The sequence below is a fragment of the Heterocephalus glaber genome, unplaced genomic scaffold (assembly GCF_053883595.1).
Source record: "Heterocephalus glaber isolate CG9 unplaced genomic scaffold, H.glaber_assembly_v1.0 deba00001504, whole genome shotgun sequence".
In the NCBI taxonomy this organism is placed as follows: Eukaryota; Metazoa; Chordata; class Mammalia; order Rodentia; family Bathyergidae; genus Heterocephalus; species Heterocephalus glaber.
In genome coordinates this window covers 66,229,370-66,253,238 of record NW_028258324.1, presented here as the reverse complement: position 1 = coordinate 66,253,238, position 23,869 = coordinate 66,229,370, and the positions used below count along the sequence as shown (strand labels likewise).

Sequence of the window (23,869 nt, the reverse complement as noted above, 5' to 3'; positions counted from 1 at the left end):
TGGGGATTGTGATACCCCCTTGCCATGTCTCTGTTGCCTAGAACTGCTTTTGCTATTCTAGGTCTCTTCTGGTTCCAAATTAATTTTTGGATTGTTTTCTCTAGTTCTGTGAAATATATTGTTGGAATTTCAATCAGTGTTTCATTAAATCTATATAGCAGTTTTGGAAGTATTGCCATTTTCACTATATTGGTTCTTCCTACCCAGGAACAAGGGATGTCTTTCCATTTCCTTATTTCCTGTTTGAGTCTTGTTTTTTTTTCTTTGGTACCGGAGATCGAACTTGGGTCCTTGCGCTTGCACAGCAGGTGGTGAAACCACTGAGCTAAATCCCCGGCCCCCTGTTTGATCTCTTTTTTCAGAGTGTTGTAGTTTTCAGTGTAGAGGTCTTTTTCTTCCTTTGTTAGATTGATTCCTAGATATTTCATTTTTTTGGATGGTATTGTAAAAGGAATTGTTTCCCTAATTTCTATCTCAGTGAGTCTGTTATTTGTGTATAAGAAGGCTATTGTTTTTTGAGTGTTGACCCTGTATCCAGCTACTCTACTGAATTTGTCAATTAAGTCTAGAAGTCTTTTGGTGGAGTTTTTTGGGTCTTCTATGTAAAGTATCATATCAGCAGTAAATAAAGACAGTTTAAATTCTTCCTTTCCTATCTTTATTTATTTTATTTCTCTCTCTTGTCTAATTGCTGTGGCTAATGTTTCCAGAACCATATTGAACAGGAGTGGTGATAACGGACATCCTTGTCTTGTTCCTGATTTTATCATGAAAAGTTTTCAGTTTTTAATGATTTAGTATGATGTTGGCTGTTGGTTTTTCATAGATAGCCTTAATCAGGTTGAGATAAAGACCTTCTATTCCAATTTTCTGTAGGGTTTTTATCATGAATGGGTGTTGGATTTTGTCGAATCCTTTTTCTGCATCTATTGAGATGATCATATGGTTTTTGTCCTTGGCTCTGTTAATATAGTGTATTACATTTATTGATTTATGTATGTTGAACCATCCTTGCATCCTTGGGATAAATCTGGCTTGGTCAGGGTGTATGATCTTCTTGATGACCCTCTGTATTCTGTTTGCTAGTATCTTGATGAGGATATTTGCATCTGTGTTCATTAGGGAGACTGGCCTGTATATCTCTTTTTTTGGTTGGGTCTTTCCCTGGTTTTGGAATCAAAGTAACACTTGCTTCCAGGAATGAATTTGGAACTATTGATTTCCTTTCAATTTCATTGTTGAGTTTAAAGAATAATGGTGATAGTTCTTCTTTAAATGTCTTGTAGAATTCAGCCCAGGACCTGGGCTTTTCTTTGTTGGTAAATTTTTTATTAATTTTCAGTTTCATTCATTGTAATTGGGGTATTTAGAATTTCTAAACCTTCTTCATTTAACTTTGGCAATTCGTATGTATCTAGGAATCTGTCCATTTCTTCTGTGTTTTCTGTTTTATTAGAGTACAGGTTCTCGAAGTAGGTATTGATGATCCTCTGGATTTCTGCTGGGTCTTTTGTGACTTCACCTTTTTTCATTCTTAATTGCATGGATTTGAGCCTTTTCTTTCCTTTTTTTGGTAAGGTTGGCTAAGGGTTTATCGATTTTATTTATTCTTTTGAAAACCAACTCTTTGATTCATTGATTTCTTTGTATCATTATCTTAGTCTCCATTGCATTGATTTCTGCCCTGATCTTTAAAATTTCCTGTTCAGGGCTGGGAATTTAGCTCAGTAGTTTCACTGCCTGCTGGGAAAGCACAAGGACCTGAGTTCAATCGCCGGTACCAAAATATATATATATTTATATATAAAATTTCCTGTCCTATATGAGCTTTGGGTTTGTTATGCTGTTCTTTTTCTAGGAACTTGAGGTTCTGCATTAAGTTGTTTATTTGAGTTCTCTCTGTTTTCCTAATATGGGCATTCACTGCTATGAATTTCCCTCATAGAATTGCTTTCATTGTGTCCCACAGATTCCTGTATGTTGTACTGGTATTGTCATTAACTTGTAGAAACTGTGTAATTTCTTCTTTAATTTCCTCTGTGACCCATTGGTTGTTCAGGAGAGTGTCATTCAATTTCCATGTTTTTGCAGGGGTTTTTTTGGTTTCTTATGTTACTGATCTCCAATTTTATTGCACTATGGTCTGATAATATATAGGGGGTAACTTCAATTCTTTTACATTTACTTAAACATGTCCTATGAGCTAGCATGTGATCTATTTTGGAGAATGACCCATGTGCAGCTGAAAAGAATGTATATTCTGATTTTGTGGGGTGGAACACTCTGTAAACATCTATTAAGTCCATTTGTTCAATAACTTGGTTCAGTTCTAGAATTTTGTTGTTGATTTTTTGTCTAGATGATCTGTCTATTTGTGATAGTGGGGTATTGAGGTCCCCCACTACAATTGTATTGTGTTTATTTGGTTTTTCATGTCCATTAAAATTTGTTTCCTGTCATTGGGGGCATTTGCATTTAGTGGATACATATTTATGATTGTCATCTCTTACTCTTGGATTGTTCCCTTCACAAAGATGTAGTGACCATCTTTGTCTTTCTTAATCAATTTTGGTTTGAAATCTACTTTGTCTGCAAATAAGATTGCTACTCCTGCTTTTTTCTGGGTTATTGTGTTGTGCAGAACTGTTTTTGGTCCTTTTAATTTCTGTCTATGAATTTCTTTTTGAGTTAGGTGTATTTCTTGTATACAGCATATTGTTGGATTTTGCTTCTTAATCCATTCTGCCAGTCTATTTCTTTTGATTGGTGAATTGAGGCCATTAATAGCAATGGTTATAATTGATAGATATTGACTCATCCTTGTCATGATGTTTTACTGTTGTTGACTCTTTTTTTTTATTATTTATTTTTATTTTTTTATTTTTTTGGTACCGGGGATCGAACTCAGGTCATTGCGCTTGAGCAGCAGGTGACGAAACCGCTGAGCTAAATCCCTGGCCCCTACTCTTTTATTTTTTATTTTTCCCTCTTTCTTTTAGTTTCTTGTCTTGCCTGTTGGCTTCCTATGTTGGGGCTTATGGAGTTGTGACCTTCATTGTCTTTTTCTAGGATATTGTTTAGAATTGTTTGGAGTGCTGGTTTGGTGTTCATGAAATTTCTCAGGTGTTCTTTGTCATGGAAGTATCTAGTTTGCCCATAGATTTTGAAAGATAATTTTGCAGGATACAACAGTCTAGATTGGAAGTTATTTTCTTTTAGGGCTTGAAATACTTGACTCCAGGCTCTCCTTGACTTGAGAGTTTGTGTTGAGAAGTCTGCTGTGATTCTGATGGGCTTTCCTTTGTAGGTGATTTGTTTCTTTTCTCTAACTCCTTGTAGAATTTTGTTCTTCTGTTGGATTTCTGGGATCTTGACTATTATATGTCTAGGTGTAGGTATTTTTTTGATCATGGCTAGTTGGAGTTCTATATGCCTCACTTATCTGTATGTCCAATTCCCTACTTCTGTCTGGGATGTTTTCTATTACTTCTGTGGACAGTATTTTTTAATGTCAATTGTACTTTCTCCTGCTTTTTCATGGACTCCTATCAGTCTTATGTTATTCTTCTTTGCATCATCTAGCAGCTGCTAGATTGATTTCTTGTGGTCCCTTACTATTTTTAAGAAATCTTTGTTTTCATGGTCATTAACCACAATCCTGTCTTCTATATCTGATAATCTATCTTTGTATTCTCTTAATCTGCTGTGAATACTTTCAATGGAGTTTTTAATCTCCTGGATATCTGCTTGAATCTGTTTCATGGATTCCACTTCTTTCTTGTGCTGTGTGATCATGGTTTCCATTTCTTTCTTATGCTGGGCATTCATGGCTTCCAGCATGGTTCTGAGCTCATCTATTTTTTTTTATCTGTTTCTGTTCTAGAGCCTCTAATCATGTCTTTCATTCTGCTCACCATCACTGTAGTTATCTGGGAAATTATTTCTGTTTTGAATTTTTCTAGAGCCTCATTCATCTGTTTTGTTACTTCCTGTGCTATCAGTTCAGGGTGTCTAGGTGATTGATTATCAGACTTTTCCACCTCTTTTCCCCCAGAATTTGCCTTTGGTGGGGTGGAGGTTTTGAGTTTGTGCCTTGCTTAAATGTCTTCTCATTTTTGTTTTTGGTACTGTCCTTGGTTTAGTTCCTGGGTTGATACTTTGAAGTTGCTTATTGTAAGTATCTTTGTTGGTGTATTTAGAACCCTTGTGGAATGATTGCTTCTCAGAGGTGAGTTCCAGATTATAGCTGGTCTTTAGGGTTTGAGTCTCTAATGAGTTTGAGGCTATCTCATTTTCATTATTTCAGGAAGGACAACTAATTAGATTAATCACAGCACCTTAGCCTAAGTGATACAATCAACAACACCATAACATCAAGCACAACTTAGAAAGTGACAATTTGTCCTAGTTATTAATCTATCACCTTTAACTGTGTGAATTAAATCAAAATTGAGGACCAACCCAACATATGTTTATAGTGAATAAACTCTTCAATATAGCAACTTTACCTTTCAGGATGGGGAGTTAGAAGGAGTTGGGGAGGGAGGGATATATAGGTAGAAGGATAGGGGAAGGTTAGCAGTGAGGCCAGAGGACACAGGAAGATCACACAAACTCTAAGAAAATGTGGAAGGAAAGAGTAAAAGACAGAATGAAAGAACAAAGATGAGAACAGAGCAACCTAACAGCAGTAGGGAGGCTAGAAACTGTATTTACTTTCCTTTAAAACTAATGACAATGAAGAGAAGGAAAAAGAGAAGAAAAGAAAAATAAAGAAGAAGTCAGAATTAGGGCCAGAACAGGAACAAAAAGGGAGATGAAGAACAACGTGGGACAGTGAGAGAGTAAGAGAGAAAGAGGGAAAGAAAACAGAAAAGAAAGAAAGAGAAGAGAAAATAAAAATTTGAAAAGAGTAGAAAAATAAAAATAAAAATTTAAAATTAAAAATAAGAGCAAAAAATAATAACTTTGAAACTAACAAATAACAAATAAAAATGAAGTGCCTCCTTCAGGGTATGTCTCTGCTGTCATAATAGACAATGTGAGCAGCAGTGTGCAGATATAAGTCAATGAGTCTCAGCAAGCCAGTAGCAGACCCGTGAGATTCAGGCAGATTTCTGGCTGCAAGTGTGAAGTTGAGCTCCATGTCCTCCTGGAGGGTTGAACTCTGCAAGGTTCTACTGCAAGTTACAGCTGCCCTTCCCCTGAAGATAGTCCAGGTTCTGATGGGAGGTGATGATCCCTCCAACTTACCAAGTACGGTGGTCTGGTGTACCTTTATTGCAGAGATTCTCTTCACTTTTCCAGTGGTCTTCAGCTTTCATCAAGGAGCCTGAGAGAGGCTCTCTTTCTGTTGTTCATTTCTGCTCTATCTTCTGGAGCTCAGGACAATGGCCTTTATGACCCCCTGTGCCTCTGTAGTGTGGAACCAGGTAGTGCAACAGCCGGGAGGCTGGGTGTGTGTGTGGGGGGCCTGCAGGTGCCCACCTGGCTAAGGTGGTCACTGGTGGGGGGGGACAGGGTGAGGGGGGGACCAAGTAGCTGTTTTAAACAAGGCATGGTAGGTAAAATAATCGTCCCCTCCCAATACATCCACATCCTGATTTCTGGAACTTATGAATATATTACCTTAAGTCGCAAATGTGATGAAACCACATATTTTAAGAGGAAAATTACCATGAGTATTTCAGTCTAATCACAAGGGTCCTTTGAAAGGGAAATAGAAGAGTCAGAGCTAGAAAAGGGGATATGCGGACCAAGGTGGAGGCTGGAATGATGAATGAGAGGGACCCTGATGCTTGGAAAGCAGGTGACTGCTACACGCTAGAGAAGGCAAGGAAACAGATTCTTCTCTAGAGGTCCAAAAGGAATGCAGCCTGGCCCACACCTCAGTTTTACAACTTATGACCTCCAAAGTTGTAGGAAAATAAACTCAAGTCCTTTTAAGACACTAAGATCATGGTAATTTGTTACAGCAACAATGGAACACAAATTTGCATTAGATGAGTTACTCCACTAGGACATGTTCATCAAGGGGTAGGTGGTCTAGGGCTAGTGTGAAGGTTTTACCCACTACTTCCCAAGAACCCTGGCTTTTTCTATTTCGATGATCTCTCTAAAACATGTTGCTTTCATCATCTATGTTTCACATGTCTTATAACTACACACTTGAAGCAGCTGCATGAAAGAAGAAACATGTCTCTTCTCTAAGGAAACATTCCAGAAATTGCACATATCATTTCTCTTATTTTAGACAGAAAACTGGTTGTATGGTCATGCAGCAAGGGAGATGGGAAATGTAGCTTTTGACTGCCAGTTTGCCAAACTAAAAACCAAGGTGTATGGAACTATAAGAAAGAGGAAGAATGGGTATCAGGGGCCCTACACAAATGAAGTTATTATTCCTCTTAATGAAAAGAATGATATCAAGGCATGGGGAGGTGCAAGGGAGATAAAGATACACAAGACCACTTGTCTGGTTGAGAAAAAGACTTTGATTCGCTTTTTAAACATGGATAATATAAGTGTTGGTATACATCTTAATAATTTAAGCGTAACACTGGGATATTAAAAGTAGAGTAACTAATCTCCAAATTACCAGAAGAAAATTTGTTCTGTCCATAAAAGGTATATTGGGAAGGGTATGAAGGAAACAAATGGAAGTTTTATAAATAAGTAGAAGTAAGTTTTAGCAAAGTAGTCATTATGGTAAATATAAATGGATTATACTTCCAATCAATGGCAGATAGTTTCAGATTGGATTAAAAGAACCACATTTATGCTATGTACATAAGATACATTTAAACAAAAGTGTGCAGAAAGATTAAAACTAAAGACAAAAAGTATACTAGACAAATATGACCAGATAGTAAATCACAAAAGCAATTTTCAAGCCAATTTATTTAGAAATAGAGATAAATCATAAGTAGGAAAAAAAGAAGATAATTATGATATATTGGCAGCATAAATAACCTAACAATAATAATTACATTTGTTTCAAATGTATCGGTGTATGTTCAAGACGCATAAAGCAACAACTCACAGTGGTAAAATAAAGGTAAAGCAACAGCTAAAATTGGAGAGTCCTTGAAAAAGTTCAAGCTTAAACAGATACAAAACAGAAAAGACAAAATATATGAAAGCAGTTAGAAGGAAATTTGATGCTTTATATTTATAAGAATAAAAATTAAAGTATCTTTCCATTGAAGAATATATTAAAAACAGCAACAGTTTGGCACTATCCTAGACAACTGAGAAAGGATAAAACAATATTGTGAAGATAAAATTAATGAAATAAAGAGCAATAACATTATAAGATTATAAGCATGAGAACAAGCAAATGAATATGAATTATTTGGAAAAGTGAATAAGATACAGTGATACTTGTAATATTTGTCAAGAAAAAAAGTAAAAATTAGCAAAGTACAGAATAAAAAATATTGTGTAACAGGAGGTGTCATGTATAAATATAAAATAGGTATGACAAAAATTATAAAGATAATTCACACTATTAATAAGATATCCAAACTGATAAATCTACATGGAATAGACCAATTTCTGAAAAAAATGTACAATCAGCATAAGTAATAGAAGAATTTAAAAGTGTAAAACATTTAAAAATTGAAATAGTTATCAAAAAAGTTATATTCCAATTCCTATCACAACCTTTCAAAATTCTAAGACTGAAAGTTTTATAAGTGATTTTTAAAAACACAAACAAAAGAAAACCAACCTTTTAAGAAACAAATAATCCTTTCCTTTTACAAGTTGTCCTACACAATGAAGTAATTAAGAAGCCAAGCTGCCCAAAATAATCTTCTAAAGCTAGTATAACATTGATCTTAAACTAGACAAAGGTATTATCTATAAACAAAATGAAGGGACCATTTTATTTTAAATGTGTATGTGAAAATCTTAAGAAAATCATTAGATTGTAGATTATAACATTTTTAAAAAAGATAAAACATGATCATTTGTGATTTATCTCAGTAGTACAAGAGTGTTTTCATATAAAAAAACTATGAAGATAACAGTATTAATTCATGAAGGAAACAAAGCATATACTCAATAGGAGTAGAAAAATTATTGCATAAAATTTAATTTCTACTTATAATACAATTTCCACAAAATTAGACATAGGAGAGAATCATTCCTTAGTTAAAGACTATGTATAAAACTCTCATTAAAGACCTTTTTTACAGAAGAAACCTTTGATATATTTCATATAAGAAAACTTTTGTTAACATTACCAGTACTAGAGAATATAACCATGTAAAAAATAAGGATTACCAATGAGATAACAATATTGGAAGAAAAAAGAGCTTCAGAAGAGATAATAAATATGGAAACTAACACAATCTCCATTATTTGGTACAGAATTAGTAAACAGTAGTTGTGAATAAAATATAATTTTACACAAACCAACAGAATTCTTCTCACCAGTGAAAAATAAATTTATCATTCAGAATATACCAGGAAAAAAGTTAAGACATAGATATGTTAATTTAATAAAAAGTGTTCCAGATGGACACTTTGGAAAAATTAATTCCTCTATAAAAGTGCATAACATATCTAAATAAATGTAGAGATAAACCATGTCCTTGGATGGGACAACTTAACATTTTAAAGATGCAAAACTTTCTCAAATTCAGTACAAAGTACATAGAATACTAATCAAATCTTCTACAGAAAAGCTTGGCATTCTAGGTCTGAAATATATTTTGAACAGCAGAAGTCCATGAACAAATTGCAATTTGGGGAAAAAAGGGAAAAAGAATATTTTCCCTACAGGTGAATAGACAGAACAATGGAACAAATCAAAGAGCTTTAAAGTGTTCCAGATGTAATATGGTTCAAATTAGAACAATTATTTTATTTTACCTTAGAAAGTCCCACTTTATTCTTATTGGTCTAATAAAATTATAAATAATGTTTCTGTATACCCCCAAATATCTCCCAGTTTTGTTATAAATTATAAATTCTTCTACAAAATAGATTGATATAATAAATCAGGAAAGAAGAGATATAGATTTATTATCATATAGTATTGGCGCAACTGGCTAAATTGAACTTTGATAGCATTTCAAATGACTCAAACAGTAGATGTACATGCAATGAAAATGTAAATTATAAACTAATAAACTGTCAGAAAACATGTTGGTGACTTTGGTGTGGGAAATGTCTGCTTGAACCATACCCCCAAAATTAAATCTGATAATGGATGGATTTAACTACATAAAATTTAAGGGTTTTAATGAAAGATACTGTAAATAAAAGTAACAGATGGGAAACAGATTGGGAGAAGACATTTAAAACTGATGGGATTAATATCTAGAATAATTAAGCAATTCCTGAAAATCCACTGGCAAGAGTAATTGGTAAAGATTGTGAATAGGCAATTCATGAAGGGGAAACCTAAATCACCTACACACTCATGGAGAAATCCCCAACATCGTTAAGTATTCACAGAGATATAAATTACAACCACAATGCAACTCAAATCAGGTTCATAAAAGTTAGAAAGTCAGATGATGCCATTGTTGGTACAGATGCAGGGCAGTGAGATCCATCACACACTGCTGGTGGGTGTGTAAACTGGTGATCCATGCTGGAGCTCCATCTGTTAGTTAAGTATGTGTACACCCCACCACCCAGAAATTCCTCTCCTAGATCTGTATCTTATAGAAACTTGCAAGGGCTTATGGGCCATATTCAAGGGTGAAAAGAACGGTATCATTTGGGTAAGGAAGAGTTGCTCTATGGAAACAGAGAGAAACATGGCGCCACAGTGGCACTCTCTGTCTGTGGGCTTGTAAGAGGGAAGCAGTGATTGTCCCCTTCCACTACAGTCCCTGGGCATTGTCAAGGCCCAGGCCATTCAGAACTTCTAGTACTTTATTGGAAAACTGGCTGGTAAAGTAAAAACAGGAAAGGTGTCAGAAATTCAGGGGACTTCTAACATAAAAAAATGGATGTAACCAAAGAGTAGGGCAATGTTTGATATAAAGGGTAAAATGATGCAATATAAATTTTAGTGACAGCCAAATAAGAGAAAACCATAACATCACTGAGAGATGCGGGAGCTGCCATAGAAGTTGTGTAATGAAAAGGAAGCAACTTCATAATGGAATATGGCAATGAAAGCTGTACCAAGAGCCACAAAGCTGTCTTCCTATTTTAACAGAACTATGGTTTTGAAAACCAAGTTTTTCAGAAAGAATGTGCACTTGACTTTTGTCATTTCTGGAAAGCTAGGGAAATAGGTGACACTTTGTTCTGGTTCACATGGCTCCTCAGAAAGGAGATTATTCTGCTGTTTTGGTCTTACTCCAGATTTTTTTTTACTTTTCAAAGAACCACAGAATGCCAGACCTGGACATGGCTTCAAAAGTTAACAGTGCTACCCTGCTATTGAATTCTCTTTTGAAACATCTTTTCCCTCACCAGTTAATCTCCAGAGTCTGCTGGAAGTGGGATGTGAATCCATTACTTTAAAGCACAGTATCCCATCCTCAAAAGATTGTGCAATTCCTTCCGATTGAAGCTGTGACTGGAAAGCTGCCTCTCTGCCATGTGGCACAAGGTATAACCCTTGCACCTAGCTTTCCTTTATGGAGCTCAGAAGTTGAAGAACATTATTCTTTACAAGTTCTGTCTTCTCCTGAATGCCTCTATGGTGGGTGAAAGAAGTGGATTTTAATGAAAATGAATTAATTTTAATGAAAATTCAGTATATTATTTTTCTCTCCCTAGAAATTAAAGAAAATAGTGAATTGCTGTGCCTCTACTTATCTCTACCCCATCTCTACCTTTTTGTTAGCCCCAGAGGTATATCATATGGATTAAAAATAAGCCACTTGAGCCTTGGTTGCCAGTGTGTCTGTTTCTGAGTAGATTAATCAGTCACTGCCAGTGGTATTTCCTCGTGGATGTGCCGGGAGAGTTACATCAAGGACGCTGATGGCTCTTTCTGCCAAAATCTACCTCAGGCCACTATTTCCTTCATGCTGTTAGCATCTGTCAGTGGGATTGCAATGCCATTCTTTCCATCACTGAGAGCACTGCTATCCCTGCCTGCTACAGTGAGTACCATCTTGGGTTCTGGTGCCAGTACTGCTGGTGTCTTCTGAAATGGGGAAAATCCTTCTTCCCGCCTTTGTGCCATTGTCTGCTACAGTGATCCCTCAGTGTAGGAGCCTTTACTCCCACAGCCTTAAGGAGACAGTGAGTTTCCTTCCCCGTATCTGGGTACAAGTCCCTGGGGATGGAGCTAGTTTATGAGCCTACCAAGATAGGCTCATAATCAGTATCATTCCTCCTCTGTAGTGCAGAGGACATTTTCATGCATCTCTACTTGGGCTATGGCCATGATTCCTGAGTTTGACTCATTTACCAGGAGGCTCCTCAGGCCTGTTCAGTCTAGGAACCTCCTCCACAGGATTCCCCAGACTTGTCTCAGTCATACGCTGAGAGAGGCTGTAGTTTGAAAAGGTGCCTGTTGACGCTTTCTCTGGATAACATCACAGCTCTACAAGTGAAGGAAGAAAATAGAATCAGAGAGTTCTTGAGGTTCAGGGCAACCATAGTCTTTTCAGGATTCAAGGAGCTTCTCTAATTCCTCTCCTCTTCCTTTTCCTTCTTTGTTAATCCCCTTCCTTAGTGAAAAGGGAGCCCATCTGCTCCTAGAGACAGGATTATTCCACAAGCTGGAGTCTCATTTAGCATGGGCATTACATTTCTTAGACTCACAGCAAATCCCAAGACAATAAACTTCCAGCTGCTCAAGTTATGCAGGCAACAGGCAAAACAGCATGGCAGCGAATTCCAACTCTGAAATCAGAAATCTCTAGTTCAAGTTCAGACCGTGGCCCTTTCAAGTTACATTATTTGAGCAAATTGCTTGACCACTCAGCGTTAGTTTTGTTGTCAAGTGAGAGCAACAATAGCACCTACTTCACAGGACTGTTGCTGTGGCTTACGTCAGTAATACATGTCATGTAGCATCCGAGGCACACAAATACTATTGTTGCTGACTAGGGGGAAAACCAAACACACACACACACACACACCAGACATGGGCGAGGAGCTCATGGCTTTAGTTTCCACCTTCAAGGTGAGGAGGTTGCCTGCAATTTTCTGCTCTACTACCTGATCATGGCTCCCTCTAGTGGCAGAAGGGAGTGTACTCTCTTTTGGGTAATTGGTTTAATTCTGGTTTTCAAATGGGGTTTTCCACCCAGGGGACTCTTAGATACACTATGCTGAGCTTGTTCCTGTTCCTGTAGATCTGTTTACTTCTATGGAATGCTGTATGTAAAATAAAATCAGATGCAAATCCTAAGCCTCTCCTATTCATTTGGATTCGGTGTAAAAGTCAACATTCTTTCCCTTAAACTTGACATCTTTCTAGGTTGTTAATGCCAACCTAGAGGCTTGTTTCTGAACTACTTCCCCCCCCCGCCCCCCATAAATGTTGAAGCATATTGAGTTACCTGCTGTTGGCAAGGCGGGTTAGATCCTTAAGAGGCCCTAAACATTGAAAAACCAAAGTGCCTTCATCTTCAGGAATTGAAAAAAAATTGTAAATCGTAAAATTAGGATCAGAATGTCAAAGAAAGATAGATTTTCCCCTGTGATGACAATTTTAATGTATTTTTGAACTATCAAGGATAAATTTTTAAAAATAAGAATACATTTCTTTGCCAATTCTTCCTTTTGATTGTCTTTAGTCACTTTGTATGTGTTTTATCTCCTTTTGAATCATCCAAGTGTGGAAGATATATAAGACATTTTAAGTTAGAGTGAGGAAATGTATCACTACTATTTTTCATCTGTGAGATGTTTCAAAACATAGATTTCTTAGATATCTGCCACATCTTGAAAACCTCACACCAACCTTGCTCCATTATAGGTTTGCACTAAGTGCTTTTGAGTGAAAGGCTAGGAGGAAGATGTTCTGTCTTCAGATGAGAATGCAGAGTCGGGAGCAGTTATCAAAATGCCTGGCTCCAGATGTTAGAGTTGCCCTCCCTCTCAGGTCTTTTGATGGCTTCTTTTTCATTGTGTCTCTGCTGCTTGCTGCACACAGGTGATTCTTGGTGAAAATGAACTGAACCATGCTGGAAGAAAAGTTGCTGCAAATTAGAAAACAAGTTCAGCAGGCATTTAATAAAGAAGCATCGTATCACAACTTGTCATCCGTTAAGGCTGGGGGCAGTTGCTATGGTCTGGATCAAAAATGTCCGGGAAGAGCTTCATGTGTTCAGAGGTGGGGTTTTGGAAAGGGATGAGATCGCTACCGTGCCAACCTCAATGGACTGACCATTCATGTGTTCATAACCGAATGTCTGTTAAAAGCGGGACCTGGTTGGGGGAAGTTGGTCACCAAGGGCATTACCTGGAAGGTACATTCTTCTCCTTGGCTCCTTCTCTGGCTCTTCCCCTCTTCTGCTTCCTGACTGCTGTGAGGTGAGCAGTTTTTTCCACCATGACTTTTCAGCATTGGAGACAGCTGATCATGGACTGAAACTTCTGCAACTATGAGCCCAAATAAGCCTTTCCTTCTTTAAATTGTGTATGTTAGGCATTTTGCCCCAGAAAGAAAGCTGACTAATGCAAGTACCTTATTTTGCAGATGAGAAAATGGAGGTCCATCCGGAGAGTTACATGGCTGAAGCTGCATGGTGGTGCATCAGCTGAGCTAACCCTAACAGCCCGGTCTCAGCCCAAAGATCTGCTAAAGGAGAGGCTGAAATGAGCAGAATGAGGCCGGGTTCCTGTCACCCTTTTGTAACCAGAGACACTGACCATACTGTCCATCTGCCATCCAAATATTTTACTAAGCAAACGTGAGTATTGTGCCACACACTTTTTAGTTCATCTCACTTCTCAGATTCATAGTTAAATAAGTCCTGTTCAGAAAACAGAAGAAAGGTCTATGCACAATGTATAAAGATTAAATCAAAACCAGGAATAGGGGAAATATGAAACAAGAACATACTGATTTGAACATACAATCTTACGGTATATGAGTGTTTATGAAAATAAAATTCTTTCTGGAGGGGAACAGTATAGACAAAATATTCTAGGGCACTGCAAAGTCCTGAGCCTGAGCTTTAGAGGAATGGGGTTGGAGAGAGGCTTCTTTGTGATCTTGTGCAAAAACCCTTCTGAGTGTCAGTTTTTCCATCAGCAAAAAATGACAAGGTCGGACTACCTCTCATTCAAGCTTTTTATTGCATTTGGCCTTCTGTGACATTAAATGTTCCCTTTGCTTTTCATATTTTCACCCCAGGTGGAGGAACAATTTGTTGATTTCCTAAGAAGCAGCTGTCACCAAAGCCAACCCTCTTGTCAACTCCCCAGAATCTTTTGGGTGACAACTGCCTCCAGGGACTGGCTTGTGTGTATTGACACATTGCTCAGCACCTCAGGTTAGGCGCTGCAGTGGCACTGGAATCTGGGGTGCCTATTGTTTGGAATTGGAGAAGAGCATGGTGACACAGACATTTCTGCCTGGGGCTAGTAGTTGAATCACACTTTGAAACTAGCAGTTGGGTTGTGATCCAAATATGGTTACTGACTGGATCCACAATTTTCCAGAAGGATGTCAATAACATAATGGATCCATTACATTACTCCATTACTAGAGGCAAAAGCTGAGTCTGTTGAAATGATGAGGTCTTTGAGTGATGACTGCTTTGTACAGCATTTTGACTATCTCTAAGAGTGAGACTTAGATGAGGAACTTGACTTTTTCCTTGTCTCATTTTTCAATCTAATTATACAATAGGAACATTTTAATAGTATCTGTCTCCTACACAGATGTTGTAAGCATCAGGTAGATATCTAGTAAATGTTTGATAAATGAATATTGATCACTCAAATCAATTCACCTCCTCAAAGAAGTAACAGGAGAGAGAGAGAGAGAGAGAGAGAGAGAGAGAGATTGAGAGATTACATTCTTAAATTAGTGAATACAGAATAGACTGTAATCTGTTCTATAAGAAAGAGGAAAGTCAAATGTCACAGGACTCCAAAGCTGGAGAGATTAGATAGGGCACCATGAACAAGAAGGGTTTTGAGCTGAGCTTTGAAGAACAGGCATATTTTTAATATGTAAGGATGGCAGAGTGGGAAGAGGATACTCAGGTTAAAAAGTACATAAGCAAAAGCAGAGAGAAACTATTTTGTTTAGAAAAGAGCAGTGGCCCAAGATGCCTGCAGTAGAGAAGAACTTGGGAAAAATCACTTGGTGTCATTTGGGATGCAATTTAAATGCAAGAAACTTTGGATTTGTACCAAAAATGGAGATCCACTGCACGGTTTTGAGAAGCGACATGATATGATCAGAGCAAAGATTAGAGTTAATTCACTCAAACCTAGAATGACAGTACAAAATGAAAGGGCCATAGTATTACATTTTATGTCAAAGTGTGATTGGCTTAAGAATGTAATATTCAACAGAGCTGAAGAAAATGAACCTATTTATGTTATTAGAATATTATTATTCTTGGACAATGATCAGATAAAACTCTGTTGTCCTGGAAGATCTAATTGATCCAGTATAAGGGAAATGAATCCATAGACAGTTTATTTACCTGTGTCCTTCATTGGTCACAGTCTGTTTTTAATCAGTGCTCATATATTTTTAAAGCATTACATAAAAATAAATATCTTGAATGGCAAACATGGTATTTCAGTTCTAAGAACACCAAAGGACTGCCCTCCCACATTATTTTACTTTTAGCATTAATACAATCTGATTGCTAACTACGTAGCACTCTATTTTAAGAACGGCAGTCCATTCCACCTATTCCAAATCCAATTTTCCATCTCATCTACATGGGCAAATGATTTTTGTAATTGTTATTTAAAACTAGTGGAAAAGAAGGACTAAATGTCTCAGAATATATCCTTATAAATAGTACACACACGATTTATATATTTTGTGACCTAATGCAAATGGAAAAGATGGGAGACATTGGTATTAGATGTTTGGATTCAGTGTTGGTTCTGTTAGTTATTAGCAGTGAAACTGGAACAGGTTACTTGATCTCTCCAAACCTCAGTTTCTTAATATGTATAGTGGGAAAATATTGAACAGTGCATGGACTAGAAACCAGCACAGAATAACTGTCAATTAAAATGTAGATATTTTAGGGCTGGGATGTAGCTCAGTGGTTCCGCCATCTGCCTTGCAAGCGCAAGGTCCTGAATTTGATCCCGGTACCCCAAAAAAAGGTAGGTATTTTAATCATGATCACCGTTATTAATATTATATATTCTTAGTAGATTATATATCCCCAGAACAAAAATTATGTTAATTATAAATGAAACAGTGCTAGGTTCCTGAAATTACTTGGATCACATCAGCATGGACTGTAGTGGAGGGGACAAGCTTGCGGCTGACTGGTGTGGAGGCTGAGGACGTTTATCTGCTGCAGAGCTTGGGATTTGTGTAGGCTGTGGTCTACCTTCAAGGCTTCAGTATCCTCATGAAGCCCAGGCGAGGGCTGGAGCCAGCAAGCAAGGCTAAATGAGAGGGTGAGGATGAATAGGGAAAACCTAGCCGCAGGACAGTGCTATCCCAAGTCAAGGGATAGGAAAATCTAGGCTGCAGGGCCTCAGAGCTGAACAATTCCTGGGAGTGAGACTAGCAGGAACTCTGCCAACCTTTGGGATCTTAAATAAGAGGCAGGGCATGGGGGAATGAAGAAAATGTCCTAGTATAATTTGGACTGTAATTATCTCCTAAAAGCCTGTAGTTTAAAGGTTTGGCTCCAGAATGGCACTATTCGGAAATTCTGAAACTCAGGAAAATTAGGACCTAGTGGGAGGTCTTTCGGTAGTTGGAGACATGTCCTTGAAGGGAAAGTGGGATCTGGATCACTTCCTCTTTCTCTTTTGCTTCTTGGGACCGAGGTGAACTCTACAACATGCACTAATCATGATGTGCTGCCGCATCCAAACCAATGGGCCCAACTGATCATTGGCTGAAACCCGGAAAACCATGAGCCAAAACCAACCTTTTCTCTTCATAAGCTGATTCTCAGCAGAAAGCTGACTAAGCCCAGGTAAGTCTTGGTTGGGGATCATTGATCCTTCCTGCACATTAGATTTCTAGGTCAATGATAGCAGGATTTAATTTCAGAGCAGATGGTTTGGTGGGCCGTGATTGTTGGTAAACTCTGCTCCTCTTTGGTGCTGAGGTACACCCAGCCTGTGTAGACTCACAGGACACAAAGGCAATCTAAACATTCAGCAAGCTTGGCAATCAGAGCTGCTTCTCGAAATTGTTACAAGAATCCTGTGATCCAATGTTTGAGGCACAGCTAATGGTTATTTCTCTGGGAGTTATCGAGAGAAAAATTTCCTAACCTAATCTGAAGGGAATAATTATTCAGGGATTGATTAACATCAAGAACTCAACAAGAAAATGCAGTGAAAGGAAAGAGTCATCTGACAAACAAGAGAACCTTACAAGATTAAATAATGAACATCACAGCAGTGTTTTTAAGGCTTAAGATTTACTGTTGTGTTTTCTTTTAAGTTTTAAGGACAAAGATAATTTTCATCATGGATTTCCTGTTGTGAAAATTGCCCAAAGAAAACAAATTTTATTTTATGGCTATTAGTCAACTGTTTGACCTCCTTCTCTCACCTCAGACCACTGCCACCAAAAGCTGATATAAAAACACATGAGTCTTTTTTTTTCCCTTAAATTCTTTTATCGGTACATTTTAGGTATACAATACATTTACATTCATCATTGGGATCTTGTACCTGTACATGATGTATCGTGGTTCTTATTTTCTCCCTGTTCCCTGTCCTCCCTTCACCCCCTCCACCCTTCCCTATTTACAAAGACTTCGTTTCCATTTTTTCCTTTTCTCATAATTTTTCCTTTCCCTCCTTTCCTTTCCCCTTCCCCTCCCACCACCCCTACCCCTTTGGACCTTTTCTTCCTGTTTCAAATTATCAACTATTCGTTTTCATCATTTTAATTCTTATTTATGCTTTCAGTTACCCATGAGTCTTTATTAAACACCAAGTGGAAGAAGAAAAATATTGGAACTAGAAATGCCCCTGTATGGAGCAGAAAAAGATCTTGGAATACAGACAGCTTTACTTTTTTTCCTGAAGTCATAGGTATGGCTCTTTCTGGCAAGGCCAACCTAATAGTGAAGAATGTTACAAAAATCAGAGATTTAACATGTGTACTGTCTCTCTATTTCTTAATTAGATTATCTTTCAAGTGAAAGCTTACCTGGTATTTACTTATATAGTTTCTCTGGACTGAGTTAAAGTTTTGTGGATGCACACTTAGGCCAGAAATAGGAAGTAGTTTTTCAAGGTTACCAATTAATTAGCTGGAAGAAGAGATCTCCCAGGCTCCCATTGCTACCTTTATTCTAGTGTTATCTCACATCCTGTCTTCTTCTAAAAACCTGATACTCCCTGCTCAGGCTGGGTCCTCAAAAGCAGACCCTAAGGAAAAAGAACCCCACAAAATTGAATCTTAAGGAAGTTCCCAGGTAGTGAAGTAGGACTCAGAAGGGGAGGAGTCCAAACTGGAAGGGGCATCAAGGGAGGTACTGGAGGACAACTCAGGTTCAGCTCTGTGGGTCAGTCTTCACTTCCCTCGAGGACCTCCTGGGACCACGGTGCAGAAGGAGCTGGAACATGTATTCATGCAGTTCACCCATCAATGTCTTGCTAAAGGCAGGCTCTATCTCCTGACGAGGTATGAGGGTGGGCATAGGAGGAGGTGAAGTGTCAGGAACTTCCGATTTTCTTGCAGGTACACAAGTTCTGACATGTGAAATCCATCTTCCCAACAGAGATGGCAGGTGCTTGCTGTCAGGAGTAAAATTCCCCTTGAAGCTGGCATTGGAGAAATTAGAAATGAGGTCCAAGTGGATATGCATGGGGTGCTGATATTGTCTGGCTCCAGCACTTCTTCTGCTTTGCCGAGCACTGGCCTTCTGGTCTCTCCTCTGCATATGCTACTTCTCCTGTCTGCAATGGTGTTCTCTTCCCTCCACAATTGTCCTTTCTTGCTTTGCTCCAATGCCACCTTTTGTTTTAGGGAAGCCTCACTGTCACATTTTTCCCATCCACTGGCTCTGAGAGCCCTTCCTGTGTATGTCCATTACTGTTATATTAGAGACAGTCTTGTCTGTTCTCTTGCCCTAGTCTGTATGTAACTCCTTTCAGACAGAGTTCTAGGCCTCCAGAACAGGCCTTGGTAAATATTGAGAAAATGAATGAAAAGAAATTTAAGACTCCCCCGCAGTTGAAGTACTCTCTCTCTATGATGGCATAATTTTCCTTTGAATCATGATTATTTATATGTATGTGGTAATTCTCCTGCTTGTCAAGAATCTCCTGATGTCAAGAAGCATGTTGGACTCCCTGTTGCAGGATCTGGTATCTCTTTGAACACAGGGATTCAGACAAAGCTAATAAGAATGCTTAAGACAACCTCTCAGTGCCAACAGATGAGCAGCTTCAATATGTAGTCCTGGAGTGGGGCAGGGCTTTCAGTTTTTCCTCTTGTTCACACCTATTCCTTTGGTTGTGCGCTGTCTTAGGCTACTAATAAAAATGAGAGCCAAGCCTTTGGAAAATATCTGTGCCGAGTGACTATTGAAGATGATGTATAATCCCAAGTGACTGAGACATTTTTCTCTACTCTTCCAACTGCATCTTAAGGTTCCCCCACACCCAAGGGGATAGTTTTTGTAATGTAAGAATTAATCGCTCTTACTCCCCCCTTGAAGCATAGCTAAATTAATGGCTTGGCATCACATCTATCATGCTTTCTCTAAGCTCCCTAAGGCCCATTAGGATTGGGGAGTTGCTAGGAACTGATACAGGCTAAGAAAATGTTCCATGGGAATCAGTAAGTGAATTCAAAATTGTTTCATAGACAGTGGGATTTGGGCCCTGGGCTTGTTCTTGTTTGTGTTGCCAGCACATGATGTATGCTTTAGCCATGAAAAGCTTTCCTGCATTCGCATTGGTACCCAGTCTCTTCAGGTCTAAATCATTAAGTGGAAAATATCCTCTCTGGGCTGCAATGTGAAAAAGGCTTTTGGCTTGGTTATCATTTTGTAAACCTCCAGCAATTGTATTTTGTCTAGACAGAAGGCAATAAAAATAAGAAAAATCATCAGAGATGATAATAACAAGGCACGTGCAAAAAGAATGTGCTTCCTGTAGAGCCATGATTGCTTTTTTTTTTTTTTAAACACATTCTGTGACCTCCTTTTTCTAAATCCATCACCTTCAGCAAATTCTTCAACCACTTTTCTGTTTCAATACTGTCCCAGGGTAGGGACAACATTTTCATAGCTATGGATAAAACACTAAAACAAAAAAATTAAAACATTAGAAGCAAATGACCTGCGGATAGAAGACAACTGAATTTTCATTTCTGAAAACCAGTTCATATTTTCACGTGTCTGCTGACATGACAGCAGGGTTTTTCTGAAATTGCCACAATATTCTGCATTGTGTGTCGACTGCAGCCAGGCAGGGCTGCACCACACATTCCTGCATCAGGCATTACACCCTATAGAAGATAAGTGAGGAGGAAGTCTCAGGGATGGCTTATTATAGTCACGCCGACAGATTGCATTCAGAAAGAGCAAGGGGGTAAAAATGACAAATATTTAAATATTTGATCCCAGACCTTTTTTGGTTAATTTTATTGATACATTTTGGTCACACCTACTGATCACATTCATCATAGAGCCTTTGTAACTCTACATGGTACATCTTAATTCTTTTTTCCCCCAATCCCCCTCCCTCCATTCAGTCCTTCATCCTCTCTTTATTTACAAAAGCTTTGTTTCCATTTTTTCCTTCTATTCTTTTTTCTTTTCCCTTCCTTCCTTTCCCTCTCTTTCTTCCTTTGCCCCCCCATTCAAACATTTTCTTTCCATTTCCCAATATTTATTATATATTTTGGTCCTTATTTACACTTTTAGTTTCTTACACCAGAGAAACAATGTGGTATTTGAACATGTGTGTCCAATTTATTTCACTTAAATGGTCTCAAGGTGCATCCATTTAGCTATAAATACCTCCAGTTTATACTTTTTCACAACAGAGTAGTACTCCATTGTATAAAAATACCACATCTTTTTTATTCACTCATCAGTTGAAGAGCCTTTTAGGCTGTTTCCAAGATTTAGCTATTACAAATTCTGCTGCTATAAACATGGGTGTGCATATATCAGTGTGGAATAATGTTTTTAATTCTTACAGGAAGATACAAAGAAGGGGAATATCCAGGTCAAATGGAACGTCTGGTTTTAATTTTTTGAGGAATCTCCACACTGCTTTCCACAGTGGTTGCACCAGTTTACACTCCCATCAACAGTAGAGAAGGGTTCCTTTTTCCCCACAGCCCCTCCAGTAGTTGTTATTGGTTGATTTCTTGATAACAGCCATTCTGTCTGGAGTGAGATGAAGTCTCAGTGTTTTAATTTGCATCTCTCAAATCATCAGTGGTGGTGAATATTTGAAAAAATATATTTATTTTCCATTTGTACTTCATCTGAGACATCTCAGCTCATTTCAGATGCCCATTTTTGAACTGGGTCTTTAAATTTGGGAGGTCTGGTTCTTTGAAGTCTTTATATATTCCAGATATTAGCCCTTTATGGAACAGCTGGCAAAATTTTTTTTCACACTCTGTCAGTTGTCTCTTCACTCCACTGGTGGCTTTTTTTTGCTGTGCAAAAGTTCTTTAATAAGATGAGATCCCATTTGTTGATTCTTTGTATTATTTCCTGTGTGATAAGGATTTTGTTCCTATCTTCTACCCAACCAAACTGAAATTGAAATGAATTAAAGACTTAAATATTAGAACAAAACCCCTAAATCTATGGGAAGACAGAATACGTAGAACTCTTGAAAATATGGACCAATATCCTGTGATCTTTCCATTACCCCATGTATTGCTGTATTTGAAATCTTCTTTGACAAATTTACTGATGCATTCCCTTGTAGTGATCTAGGAGTATAACTGGCACACAGAAAGTCTCCACAACATACTTTGACAGAAATTGAAAAAGTTAGTTGGTTTTTATAATATGGCATCAAACACTCAACTGATTATCTTTTATGCTTTGTATTTACAAGTATGTATCCATCCCTTTGTAGAGGCCACAAAACATATCACTGGATCAATGCAATACATAGAGCCAAGGCATAACTAAGACTAATAATCTCCACAAGTGAAGTCCCTCATAAAAGGCATGCATTGTAAAATTGTGTTAAGAGAAATAACATTTAATGTTGGCTTCTTAAAGTGGGTGCTTCCTTGGGAAAGCAGTGGGCTGTCTGTAGAGAGGATTTACCTAGTTTGTGGCTGTCTCTAAAATGCACACTCAGCTTTTGTCCCTGAAGATGGAAAAGAGAGGGATGACCGATGCTTCTGTTGATCAGGCTGCACTGATGGAGTGGACCTCAAAATATTTTAACTAGAAGGTATACTCTGAAGCATCAAGAAAGTTCCACAACTACAGAGACAAGTTCACAAGCAATACATATCCAACTCAGACTGAAGAAGTCTCATTTAGGCTGTGGCTTTCCTGTAACATGTCTAGTTTTTCTCCTCTGAGTGCTAGCACGGAAACTCCAGTAGTCATTAGGGTATTCCAGGACAGACTAGTATCAGTTTGTCTCTATCACTTACTAGATTTGTAATCTATTTAATTTCTTCACGTTTTAATTTCCTAATGTCTAAAATATGGACAACTGTACTATGTAATTTACAAGGTTGTTGTGGTAGTTACACGAGATAATCCTACGTGTCTAAGTCAAAAAGAGGTCTCCTCAGTGGTAGTCAGAATAACTAATATTCACTGAGTGCAATCTGCATACTAGCTCAGTTCAGAGTCCTTCACAGAGATTGACTCAACTACAAACTTAGCAAAACATCTGTGAGTAGGTAATATTTTTGTTTCAACTTTACAGATGAGGGAATTGAGGCACAGGGGGATTAAATAATTTACCTAAAGCCATATAGCCAGGAGTTATGCAGCTGTGATTCAAAACTTGATGGCCTTACTTTGGGGACCATGTTCTCATGTATTAGATATTATTGTTATAATATTCTTAGAACAATATCTAAGGGAAAATTAGGACATTTGTATACATTTCATGTAAAATAAATCATAGTTTAATTGACATTCACTGAGGAAGGGAAGGCTAGTCCAGCTTTAGGAAGAGAACAGGGTCAGAGGAGTTAGGAGGCAAAGAGGGTGAAGTGTGCAGCATTTTTCAGACTCCATATCATCAGGGATCGTAACAAATTTGAGATGTCCAGATCTGAAGTCAGAGTCACAGAGCACAGGAGATGAAGTAACAAGTAACAAGTAGTAAAGAAGTAACAAGTCCCAGAGAGTCTTGTGGTAAGTAGACATAGTAAGGACCCAAATCCTGCCTTACACAGTAAGAACAAGTCAGGAAGAACTGAGGAATGGGGAGGAGAAGCTAGGTTCCAATCTACCAAAGAATCATTTGAACCCCAGATTTGGTTGTGACTGAAGTTTTCCTTTGAATTTCTTTGTTATATAAGTTACTGTTTTTCTTTGTGTGCTTATGATAGGTTGAGTTGGATCCTCTCATGTACAGTACATAGAATCTTGACAACTGTACATCATCTGGAGACTTTATTATTTTAGGTATGAAAATATGAAGGTGTAACTTGGAGTAGTGGTGGTAGAGACAGAAGACTGCAAAACAGAGAACCAGTTAGTGAGCATAAGAGACAGATGCAGTGCAAGAAATTATTGTGGGGGGAGTTATCGCTTCTCCACAATGTGCTGTCTTCCAAAGGTCATTAATCGAC

General features: G+C 37.9%; 1 protein-coding gene across 3 annotated transcripts in view; it reads left to right on the top strand.

Annotated features, from left to right (window-relative positions):
* Lpp (LIM domain containing preferred translocation partner in lipoma) overlaps nt 1-23,869 on the top strand; it is an 847,859-nt gene that overhangs the window by 751,231 nt on the left and 72,759 nt on the right. For 2 of the 3 annotated variants that reach the window (XR_015441150.1, XR_015441149.1), the window contains exons 12-13: nt 13,634-13,847; nt 14,294-17,075. The gene's annotated coding sequence lies outside the window, so the exon portion shown is untranslated. Of the gene's footprint in view, nt 1-13,633; nt 13,848-14,293; nt 17,076-18,024; nt 18,151-23,869 lie in introns of those variants that run through there. The other variant, XR_015441148.1, reaches the window with a different exon arrangement.